Consider the following 12,063-nt stretch of genomic DNA (forward strand, 5'->3'; position numbering starts at 1 on the left):
ATTCCATTTCACAGACAACGGCCATCTTGCTGGTATACACTGAACGAGAGTTGAAAATTAAATGTTGTCAGACAATAATAGATCTACATTATATTCGTTAATGTTAACTCACAACGGGCATATACACAAAATGAGGGTTTTGAATTAAATGTCCCCAAAACAATAATATGTTTACTTTATATTTGTTAATGTTTTGAAAAATCAAATGTTCCCAAACAATAATATAACCACGGTATATTTGTTAATGTATATTTAGGCCGATAGGCTTTTCTTTGAATGAGCTTTTTCATCTACCTCTTGTTTCTATGATTGACATCTGGCGTGCACCTCCAACTAGCATATGATTGACATTTGTCGTGCAACTCCAACTAGCATATGATTGACATTTGTCGTGCAACTCCAACTAGCATCTGGTTAGGCCGATAGGCTTTCCATTTCTGTTCCTCCTCTTTCCGCTTTCTGCTCTTCCTGTTCTCTTCCACGACCTGCTACAATGTTTTCGGGCTCTTCCACGACGGCGTCCAACTCGCTTTCCATTTTTGTTCTTCCTCTTTCCGCTTTCTTCTCTTCCTGTTCTCTTCCACGACCTGCTGCAATAATGTTTCCGGGCTCTTCCACGACTTGCTGCAATAATGTTTCCCGTTTCTGCTATGCACTCTATTGTGCACGACCTAGCTCTTGGTTATTCAATGTACCCTGTTTACAGCTCCATTTTGCTATACCCTGTTTACAATATCCAAATCTGCAAATTTATTCTCTCCAAATTCAAATCCAGCGGCTTCCAGTACTCTATCAGAAAACAATGAGCCCACCCAGGTTCATATTCATTCTTCATGGCCATTCAATTAACGCTGGTTTGTTTTTTATTTTTTATTTTTGGAATTTGTTTTATCGTCATGATTCATTTGGTAAACGCCTGGGAAGCAGAAACATATCGGTTCCCTCACCCAAAACGGCAAGAAGGGAAGGCAAGGAAGTGGTTGAAGCAAGTGAAGATACCCCTCTTGTGAAAGAATAGTGTAGTATCTGTTTAGAAGCAAAATGCCCATCTGGGTTTTTCAATGGTATGGTTTGTTCACACAAGTTTTGTTCTAATTGCATGGACCTGCATATCCAAAGCAGATTGAAAGAAAAAATGGGGACCATTCATTGCCCTGAGCCCAATTGCAGCGAGCACTTAAGTCCTCAACAGTGTCAATTGATCCTTCCTAAACAAACCCTAGAAGAATGGTGTCTAGCATTGGTGGAAGAAGAGATTCCCAGTTCTCAGAAGTTCTATTCCCTGTTCAAGGATTGCTCGGCACTCTTATTGAAGGATGTGCCTGAAGTAGGAAGCTCAACTGAGCCAACTGTTATTGTTATTAAAGAGTTAGAATGCCCTGAATGCAGAAGGTTGTTTTGTGCTCAATGTGGTGTGCCATGGCATGTGGGTTTAGATTGCTCTGACTTGGAGAAATTGTCTTTTTCCGAGAGGGACAAAGATGATTTCTTTCTCTTAAAGCTCACCAAAAAAAAAAAGATTGGCAACTGTGTGGAAAATGTGGACAAATTGTTGACAAAACGTCTGGATGCTGTCATATGATTTGCAGGTCAGTAAACTGGTAAAATGCATTTTTGTTGAATATTTTTTTTTGATAATACCCTATTTGTCTTTGATAAAGATAATTGGTTCCAATCTGAATATTAGATTTTTTAATCGTAGTTGTAGGTTATGATATCTTTACTGTGTGCATATGGATGCCTAAGTATTTCCAATTGAAAAGCAAAGCTACATACTAATTGTCCATGACTTAACAAAGATGTTTCTTCAAATGTATCTAGCTTAAGCAAACCTGGTATTTGAAAACTACTTATCTAATATCTTTCCCTCGCCTCTAGTGAATCTGTCATTGAAATTTGTTGTTCAATACTGGAAAACTAAGAGGCATTACTTGGTTATTTAAGCCACAAGGAGAACTGAAACATATGGTGGTTGGTGTTGTTTCAGATGTGGTTACGAGTTTTGTTATAAATGCGGCTCAAAGTGGAAGAATGATACAGTGCCTTGCAAATGCTCTGGGTGGGAAGAATGATAAAAGGAGGTGAGATTTTCCTGGATTTGGGACCTGGGAGACAACAAAGTTGTGAAAAATACATATGGCTGTAAATATTGTTTACCAAATTCCATTGTGGTTTCTCTTTAAGTTGATCTTTGCAATGTAGTCTTGGTTCTCTTACACAGCGGAATTGTCTGTTTTTCAAGTTGTATAGATGTTGAAAAATTAATGTGCATTCATTATTGAACATGTATAGTAATGTTGTATTCAAGTATGTTTACAATGTTGTGTTCAAGTGTATTCACAATTTGTTCTTATACCAGAACGTCTTCATCATGAATAACTTGATTTGTTTCAAAGAACATGTCATGAAGATTTCATTCAAGAGATACATGCTTGACCAAAAACAAACTTAAAATGTAGTAAGTTCAACCCCATATCTATTGTGGATCTTTGGTAGTCAGGGTTCTTGTGAAGTTTCATGAGTCAAGAGAAAGACTCAAAGGACCTTGTGAAGTCTCTTTACTGAAATCATTTTGAAGACTTACCATCGTAGGTTTTGGATAATGTGATCAGGGGTGTTCTGAAACACATATCAAATTGCATTGTAGCCACATTTCTCAGTGATAACGTTAAGCAGTTCAATACAAATGTTGTTATGGGAATTGTGGTTGATTTGAAATTGCTAGAATCTTTTGCAGATACTCAATTTCATGACAGTGGCTTGAATGAGCTTGAAGGTGCAACAGATCCAAAAAAATATTTGTTAGAGGCAAGGCAGTTGGTTAGTCTTTTATTAAACAACCATCCAGAGAATTTCATGAGTCTTGTTATAAGGCGGAAGCATTATAGTTCTTTGGATTACAGAAAGGCGGTCATGATTTCTGAGAAATACAGAGATTCATCTGACAGACTCTTTGGAACCATTGGTATGCGAACTTTGAAGCAAAATGCAAAGGAAAAATCACTTGAGATATTGATAAAGAGACTGAGAGAGTTGAGTTGATGTAATGAATAAAATGCTTTATTTATGGGGTTGGAAAATCGTCATTTTGTAGGGTTAATAACCTTGTCTAATAATCATTACCGGAAAGGAGGCCATTGCCTCAATTCTTCTTCTTTCTAAGTTCCTCATCCTATTGTTTTGTAGTCACCATCAATAGTCACCGCTGATGTTTTGGTAAAATATTCCTCCTCGAGAGCAGTGGAATCTTAGTTAATGGACATTTATAACAAATTCTTGTGAAGTGTGGAGGATGGAGAACATTGTACATCAAGATGGGGCTCCATTCATGTATTATCACACTTGCAATGTAAGCCTTCCAGGCCCATGTATTCATGATTTTTCCTTTTTATTATAGAAAATATGTCTAAAACAGCTAGGACAACATTTGAAATTCTCAAATTCTCTTCCTTTTTTGGTTCAAGCATGTCAGCATTTTTAAATACATGTGAATGAATCTAGACCCCAAGAAATACATGTTGAATCAGAAAGTCTTGTGGTTTTCTTTATGTTCTTCTGCGTTTACATGCTTCTCTGTTCTCTTTTTCTCTTCCAGTATAAAGGACTTACATTCCTAGTCTGTTTTGTCTCCTATATCTTTTACTTTATTTCAGATTTAATAAGTTGTACAATATCAATAGTAGCTCAGAAGGTGGGCTGGCGGGCAGTGTAGACTCCAAATATCACAGAGGTTCTATCAACCTATATTGTGAGCTATCTGGTGCATTATACCTGTCTACTATCAGAAAACAGTAGCTGGATTCCTATTATGTAACATGGAGTTGGCATTTTGTTAGTTTTGATTCAAAAGTTTCAAATTCAACTTGCCATAAGATCTTATCTAATTATTTATTAACCTACATGTTTGAACGAATTCCTTTCTTCATAAATTGTTTAATCCTTTGTATGGAAATTTGAAGTGTCTAACACTGATTAGGATGCTTAAGACAAATGTACATTGTATATGTGATAGTTCTCGTTTCAGAAACTTTGTATTCCTGTTGTACCACCCATTTCATGATAGCTTTACATTCAGTGATATCTAGTGTGTTATTCTTTTATTCAATGTGATTCACATCAAGTATATTCTCTTTTTACTCATCCAGAGGTGATGATTTAATTTGAAGGCTAAAGATCTAAAAATAATTGTTTATAATTATAGTTTTAATTTTGATAATTTTAAGATTTGGTCTCTACCTTTTTTAAATTGTTTTTTCAGTAGTTGTACGTTTGAATGAAAACAACGTGTTTTTCTATTCTGTTTTGCATTACCCAAATTGAATTTGAAGTTTGCTTGATGCACCATTATTATTCAATCCTGATAGAGTTCCGAAGATCTCAACGCAGTTGCAGAATGACTCCTTCCAACTACACAGGGATACATAAGGGGTAAACAGAATTAGAAAACAAAAGGAGCGTGTCTTTATTTGTTTTGCCTGAAAATGAAAAATTAGAAATGGAGTTTCTTGAAGAGTCTCATGATTTGATTTTCTCAATCAGTGGTGTAGGCTTCTCTAAATCTATGGATCTCATTTTTGGTGCAGTCAATTTTATAGAAAGACCATGCAAAGTTCACAGGATTTGCTTAAGAAGCACTACCCAGCGATATGAATTATATAGTTTGTCAGAGCTTCGTAGTGAAAATGGTCTGCACTATCCATTGTGAACAAATAATGAGTAGAAGTATTAAAAAGATTTATGAATAATTAAGTAAATGAAATATCAAAAATGGATCTTACTTGGGACAATAGATTTGATACAAACTGCTCATTTTTAAATAAATTCAAGACATATTAAAATATATATATATATATATATATATATATATATATATATATATATATATATATATATATATGTAAATAAAGATTTCTCAACCTTTATTTAAAATATTTCTTATTGCACTGCACTAATGTGGCACGTTTGATGAAGAATATGAATGAAAGTTGGAGAAGATTTACAATTGTGGAAGCATATGTTTGTGTCAAAGTTGTTGTTGTTGTTGTTGTTTTTTTTTTTTTTTTTGAATTTGTCTACTCCTATATTGATATAAAAAGTTATAATTACAGAGAGGCAGTGGCCTCGAAATGTCTAGCCCATAGAGGCAGCATGCTTATAATACCTCGCTTGATCAATGACCAAAAATACTGGTTAAAGACTGACTAGTAGATCTTCCATGAAACAGAAACCGCCCAGACTGAAGCTGAAGACTGACCAGAGAAATATTTAGACCAGGACAAGTTAACTGAGCCCGAACAAGTAAACAGTTATGTGTTGCCCTTTCAAAACTGGAGACTGACCCAAAGAACAGCTTAAACCGAAACTGAGACCCAATGAAATAGTCAAGAGAATGCCGCCCTCACAAGGGAAACCGACCATTTGACATTGGAATAAAAATCTGAGCCTGAGAACTGTAAATCATGTGATGACCATTAACCATAAGGGAATTGAGCAGCTTCAAACAGCAAAGAAACAAAAACCAAGAAGCACAGACCTGATTAGGCTTCATGAGAGGTGGTAGGTGCCTCTTCAACAATGTAGACACCCCTGGTGTGGCAGCAACCGAACCAAAAGAATCCTCTCGAAGCTCGATGGTGACAGAGGCTATGAAGGAGGAATTACGGAGAGTGCAGGGGGACCGAAAACAAGCAGTGTGAGAATGGGAATATTGAGAGCACTCTGCTATATTTTGCTGCCCTCGACCTCGACCATGTCCACGCCTAGTAACTTGATAGCTATCAGTGCGGAAGTCTGAGGCTTCAGTTGAGGAGTCCGAGGTAGTGGAGGAGGGCTAGCGGGTTACACAGCCTCGAGAACTTCCTCTTCTGCAGCTCATTCTCGAGCGCAATCTAGGCATGTTGAAATGAGCCAGAAGAGCTAAACTGGCAGCAGCAGGAAAAACAGAGGAGGAGCGACCGGTGTAGTTGCAAACAGGGCTATGAGAAGTGTGGAAGCCCAGCGATACCTCAGTACAGCAATCCAGAGTAAAACAATACCCTAGACTGGCTCGAGAGCGAAGCGCTGCGCCAGTATTAGAACGACAAGAGCTCAGGGGAGGAGCAAGAGTGTAATTTAAGAGGGGCGCCATACCTAAAGAAATTGCAGACTCGAGAGGGGGAGCGAACGGCATTAATGTTGCATTGATGTTTTTCGCTGAAGACATTAAATCTGGCTTCACGCGAGGCCGGATGGCGGTGGTAGTAAGCCACATGCCAGCCCACCAAGCCGCCCTTGTACAACTTGTCACGTTACACACCCGCATCCGGGAGTGTTTGTGTAAAAGTTAACCAATACCCAAATTGAAAATACAATTGAGATTTTAATTAATTAATTATATATATATATATATATATATATATATATATATATATATATATATATATATATATATATATATATTAGACTGTACATCTTATATGGTTTCCAACATTCATTATTTTCTACTTTTAATATTTTTTAGAAAAATACTTGTACCTTTTAATCTTTTATCAAAATTCAACAATTCCAACTTCATAAGTTTATCGGCCTCTCTTTGAACCTTTTGGGACAATTGCTAGTTGTTAATGTTTTGCAAGAGGAAAGTTTTCTTCTTTTGTATGAGTGACTAAGTCGCCTATATATTAAATGCTCCCAGAATAATAAATGACCTCACCTTTTTGTGTGATTTTTAATACTCATCCTCCTTTATTTTAGGAGTAGTCTATACGTGCGAAGAAATGGAGTTGATGTGACGATAGTTAGCAAATTCCAAATTCAAACGAAAAAAATTGATAGTATAAAATTCAATAGGGTAAAAATTTGAGAATATATATCTTACAAATTTTAACATATTTAATATTGTTTTCAAAATTTGAAAAAAATGAATTAAACTATAATTCTATTCAAAACTTCAAAGAAAATCTATTAAATTTTTCGGTCACAATTTTTGTCTACTTATGTCTAAAATTAATGTTTTCTTGTCTACCTATGTCTAACATTAATGTCTTCTGTCTATTTAACATGATCCAAAAATAAAAATAAAAAAATAAAAAATGCATCAAATTTATTTGTATTATAAATTGCAAAAACAAATAAATAAAATTTAATAATATGAGTTACAAAAAATGAATGTTAGAGTTCAATGTAACGAATAAGATATTGCATATTAAAATAAACTTCAAGTAATTTCCATATGTCAAGAAATTTATCTGTCAATCATTGTCTCTACTAAATCTAGATTTATTCAATAATAAGTGTGTGCATATTAACCTTTGTGATGAACCACAAAAATAAACCTCTCTATTTAAATTCCACATCTGTAATCTTTATTTTCTCGTCAACTACAATGTATTTCGACATGGTAATCACTATAGCCCAAATATTTAAATTCCACATCAGTAATCCTTATTTTCTAATGGTATAATATCTTCCGACATTGTAATCACTACCATTCAAAAATAAATTAAGTGAAAAAAATGTCTCAAAATCTTTTCGACTTTTAAATATAAAACTCTCTTATTTTCAACAATATTTTAATAAAAACTAAATATTTTCTAAAACTACTATTTTTAAAAAATCTTTAAAAATAATAATGTGTTGTTAGCATTGAATGCATCCACTTTAAATGGTATTTAATAATAATGATACCATTTGTCATGATTATCGTACTTCATTAAATACCATTTAAATTATTAAATCATACCATTAATATGGTATTATTACCCACTCGTATCATATTTTCATCTACATTAAAATATAGTCATTTCCAACGTATTGAAATTATTACCATGATTATCATTAGCTTTACCATGACCCTGATTATCATTGGCTTTACCATAACCCTTTCCTAGATTCATTTTCCTTACACCATTTCTGTTACCGCGTAGTTTCTCGGCTAACTGTTCCCTCAACAGTTAGATGCTACTCTGAATGTTGACCAAGCTATCAAAGATAAACCTGAGAACACAGAACATGTACGACATCGACTATAATTATGGAAAATTTTCCAAAATGGGGGCTGACATACTTACTTTGAGTGGTTACAGGGGTTCGAGGGTTCGCAGATTGGAAGTTTAGGAAACTAAGGAAGTTATTGCAGTTGTTAGTGTGTTGTCCCAGGACATACATAAGTGGTTTATAGGAAGAACCTCCTTGTTAGAGTTTCTAGAACTGTTCCTACAAGCGACGTAGAACGTGGTACATAAAGGAAAGGGATACAATCAGAAATCACTAACACAACTTTGGTCAGACGTCGCATACTTCTTAATCCGGTATATCACCTGTGAAGGTCCGCTTTCTGTTATTTTTAAGTATCATTTCAAGCTCCTATCCTGTCTCCGATTTCATCAAGTTCATGCTATAAATATCCCTTCCTTCCTTTTGAACAATTTACAATTGATGGCCCGGTCTTCTCGATCCGCTCGCGCTAGGCATTGGTCGTCCTTACAAATCATGGACTTATTAGATAACTGGTAACTCATGCCTTATTACAGATGCTTATAACTTGGCAGCAACAAGTTGAATTATTGGAGGAAGAAATTGTAGTCATGATGCCTATAAGGCCATAAGAGGAATTGCTTGAAGAAGAAGAAATCGAACAAATACTTGAGGAGGTAGAGGAAAAAGGGGATGAAGAAAGGAGGGATCAAAAATATGATTTGGGGGATGGGGAAGGAACTTAGGAGACCAAAATGGAGGACATTGGCGGAATGGAAACTTCAATTACTCCCCCTCGTTCACCACTTATGGCCTCCCTACCGAGAGGATCGAGGAAATTATGTTCTCCCATCGTTGTGGTAATAGAAGAAGTATTTCCTCCCAATTTAAATTTTTAGGAGTTTTTGCAGAAGAAGGTGCTCCCGAGACTTCTTCACAAGAACCACTATTGGAAAATGAAAGGAGAAGGTGTGGTCGAGACTGCTCCATAAGAACCAGTGTCATAAAAAATGGAAGAAGAGGGTGTTGTCCGCACTGTTCCACAAGAACCAATGTCGCTTTAAAGAAAATGGAAGAAGAGGATGTTGTCGAGATTTCTCCACAAGAATGAGTACCGACTTCATAGAAAATGGAAAGAGAAGGTGCGGTCGATACTGCTCCACAAGAACTAGTACCAATCCCGAACAAATAGGAGATAGTGTTAGAGTCTATTGAAGAATGTGCCAATACTGATCCGCAAGAACCCGTACTAGCTTCGAGACACAATGAGGAAATTTCAGTAAAACAAGAACCTATTGAAGAGTTTGCCAATATTGCTCCATGAGTACTGAGTCATCCAACATTAGAAAAATGGAGGAAATTGTGATAAAACAGGAACCTGTGGAAGAATTTGTCAATACTGCTACACAAGGACCAGTACCAGCTTCGGGACAGATGGAGGAGAATGTCGTAAAACCAGAATTTGTTGAGAAAATGTAAAAAGGAAAGCTCTCATTCAGTGTCAGAACCAACTATTTTTAAAAGAGAATGTTCAGTTAAAGATGGAAATTACAAAGTTAAGGAAACGGGTTACGCGGTTGCAGAAACGGCAAAAAGGAAAGCGAAAAATCATTCGTGGTCAAATGTCTGCAAGCCCTAGAACCAGTGGGACAATTTTGGCAGCTATACAGTTAGAAGATGGGGAGGTAGTCTTTTCATCTACCCAAATAGAAGACAAAGAGGTAATCTCGGCATCCACATAGACCGAGGCACGTCTCCATCTTGAAGAAGCACAATAGTTTATTTTGGCTGCAAAGATCCAGAAGTGGAAGGTCAGTACTTTTAGTTTCCAATGTGGGGAAATTCTCACTGAGGCTCATCAGAAAGAAGTAAGAGAAATTCTGGGTAATGCGGTAAGGGAAGTTTCCAGTTATATAACTCATATCAAAAAATCTCAAAAGCAATGAAAAATGTTGTAGAACAGGATCAAAGAGTTACAGGATCAGGTTCAGTTGTTGAAGACTAATAAGGATGAGATTTTTACTTTAGCACAACAAATGATGGCATGCAAATCCCCTACTAACTATTACGCCCTTTTTCTTCATGAACAATATTTGTTTTTCTGTTTGGAAAGTACTCACCAGGAGTTAAGTCATAAAATAGAATACCCCATGCAATTGTTAAGGATTTTGAGAGCTAATAATCATATTAACTAGCATTTCTATGTCAACAATACATGCATGATTATATCCTAGAGATCGATCAAACATTTAACCCGGTACCATTTGAAGGAGATATCCAATTAAGGGCTTTTACATCTTTTGTGATCAATCAAGTCAAATGGAAGAAGACCCTTGATACATTTGAGGAAAATCAAGCAAATCGTCCACTGATGGATAGGATGGAAAATTTCCAATCTGGGGATATTTTCACTAAACATCATTGGTTTATCAAATTAGAAGGTTCAAAGGACCAAATGCTTACAACACAATGATGGTGTGTTGACCTGTGTAGAAGGAATATCTACACTTTTAAATAATAGGCCAAGGATTCTTATCAAAGGAATTGGATATTTTCATCATCAGCATTACGAGCACAAGAACACTTTGGGGCATTTAATTTTTCAAGAACATTGGAGAGAATCCCACGATATATTGCTTGCATGGAACACTCTGTAGTTGGTTGGCTGGGGTTAAGGTTCTGATTTCCTATTATCTGGTTTCCTTCTAATTAGGATGGGCCATCTTATGTTGTGGATGAATATTGGTGGAAGGACATCATTCACACAAATGGATATAAGCTACCTGGGACTGATATGGAAAAATAATATGATCTCACTAAACTCCATGTTAGTCACAGTGGGTCTAATCCTGGTCTACGCAAGAAGCAGTTTTCGTGAGGACATACAACCAAGCCAGTTGGGGGAAGATGTTGGTCGATGAAATTACCCATTTTTATCTACTTTCACCTGTCCCTTTCTATCTATTTTATAGCTCTTATGAGGTCGATTTGTATCCCAATTAATGAAAAGGTATATCGTATTTCTATGTCTTCTTGAATTGTTAATTAATGAAGCAGTAATCATAGGGGAATGATGCTTAGATGATTTGCTCGCATTATTCTTTGTAGATTCATATTAGTCGTTGCTCAGTGGAACATAACCTAGCGTGATGTTGTTGACTGTAAACTGGCAGCGCTATTCGAGGACATAACCTTCAACTAATCAATTGTCAAATAACTAGAAGAACCAACTCTACTGCTATCTTTGTATTATGTTTCTTATTTGAGGAATTATTGTATATCTTTTAATAGATAAGGTCACCATGATTTATGGGTTTGTTAAATGTTATTCATGTAATGACGGTTGTATAAGTATGGCACAGTTGAGAAGAATGATAGGCTTTTATTTTACGTGTAACAATAGAACTTCATCTCTGTAATTCCCTTTATGAATTAATGTGAATTCCAGATTATTGTAATTTCATGTGATCTCTAATTCTCAGCCACATCCCTAATCTTTAGAGCTGGGCCCGCTCTCTTGATTAGGTGTTTTTGGATACACTCATGTGATATGTATGCTTTTTAGTTATATTGTTAATGCTTTATGATTGTTACTCCTTTATTTACTGCTTTATGATCTTGTTGTTATTTCTAAAGTGTTGTTATTTTAGATTGTTGTTACTTGGTGTTATTTACTTTATTGTTACTCGATTAGTAGCATTCGTTGGGCCTTGTATTTCGTAATTGCTCAATACTAGGTAGGGAACTTGTGGTTTGCATAGGCCTTGCACGATAACCTTGAAACAACCAGACGAACCCCAGATTGACAAATAAATACAAGTGGGACTAAATTTATAAACCTATATTAAAACCCCAACAGATAGGTCCCAGTAAAACTCTTTTGACACACCTTTATCTCTATAATTCCCAGTTTTAACATGGCATACAGAGGATGAATTCCCTATTGTGGAAATTTACCATTTAATATATAAAATATCTCCTTAGCTTTAGCATTGGATATATAAGCATTGAAAAGAATTTGGGGTGTAGTAAATTAATGTTAGAGTACTATATCATCGAATTTCAGAGAATTGCGGAGTGAATAAAGCTAGGCCAAAATTCTTGGCATAT

The 12,063-nt window shown here is 35.7% G+C and overlaps 1 pseudogene; it reads left to right on the plus strand.

The window, feature by feature from the left end:
- The first annotated feature begins 632 nt into the window (after positions 1-632).
- LOC149248053 (E3 ubiquitin-protein ligase RSL1-like) lies at positions 633-2,072 on the plus strand (annotated as a pseudogene).
- Positions 2,073-12,063: the final 9,991 nt, after the last annotated feature.

The sequence above is a fragment of the Pinus tabuliformis genome, chromosome 7 (assembly GCF_031772625.1).
Source record: "Pinus tabuliformis cultivar Carrire ecotype Pingquan chromosome 7, CPIR1, whole genome shotgun sequence".
NCBI classification, from domain to species: domain Eukaryota; kingdom Viridiplantae; phylum Streptophyta; class Pinopsida; order Pinales; family Pinaceae; genus Pinus; species Pinus tabuliformis.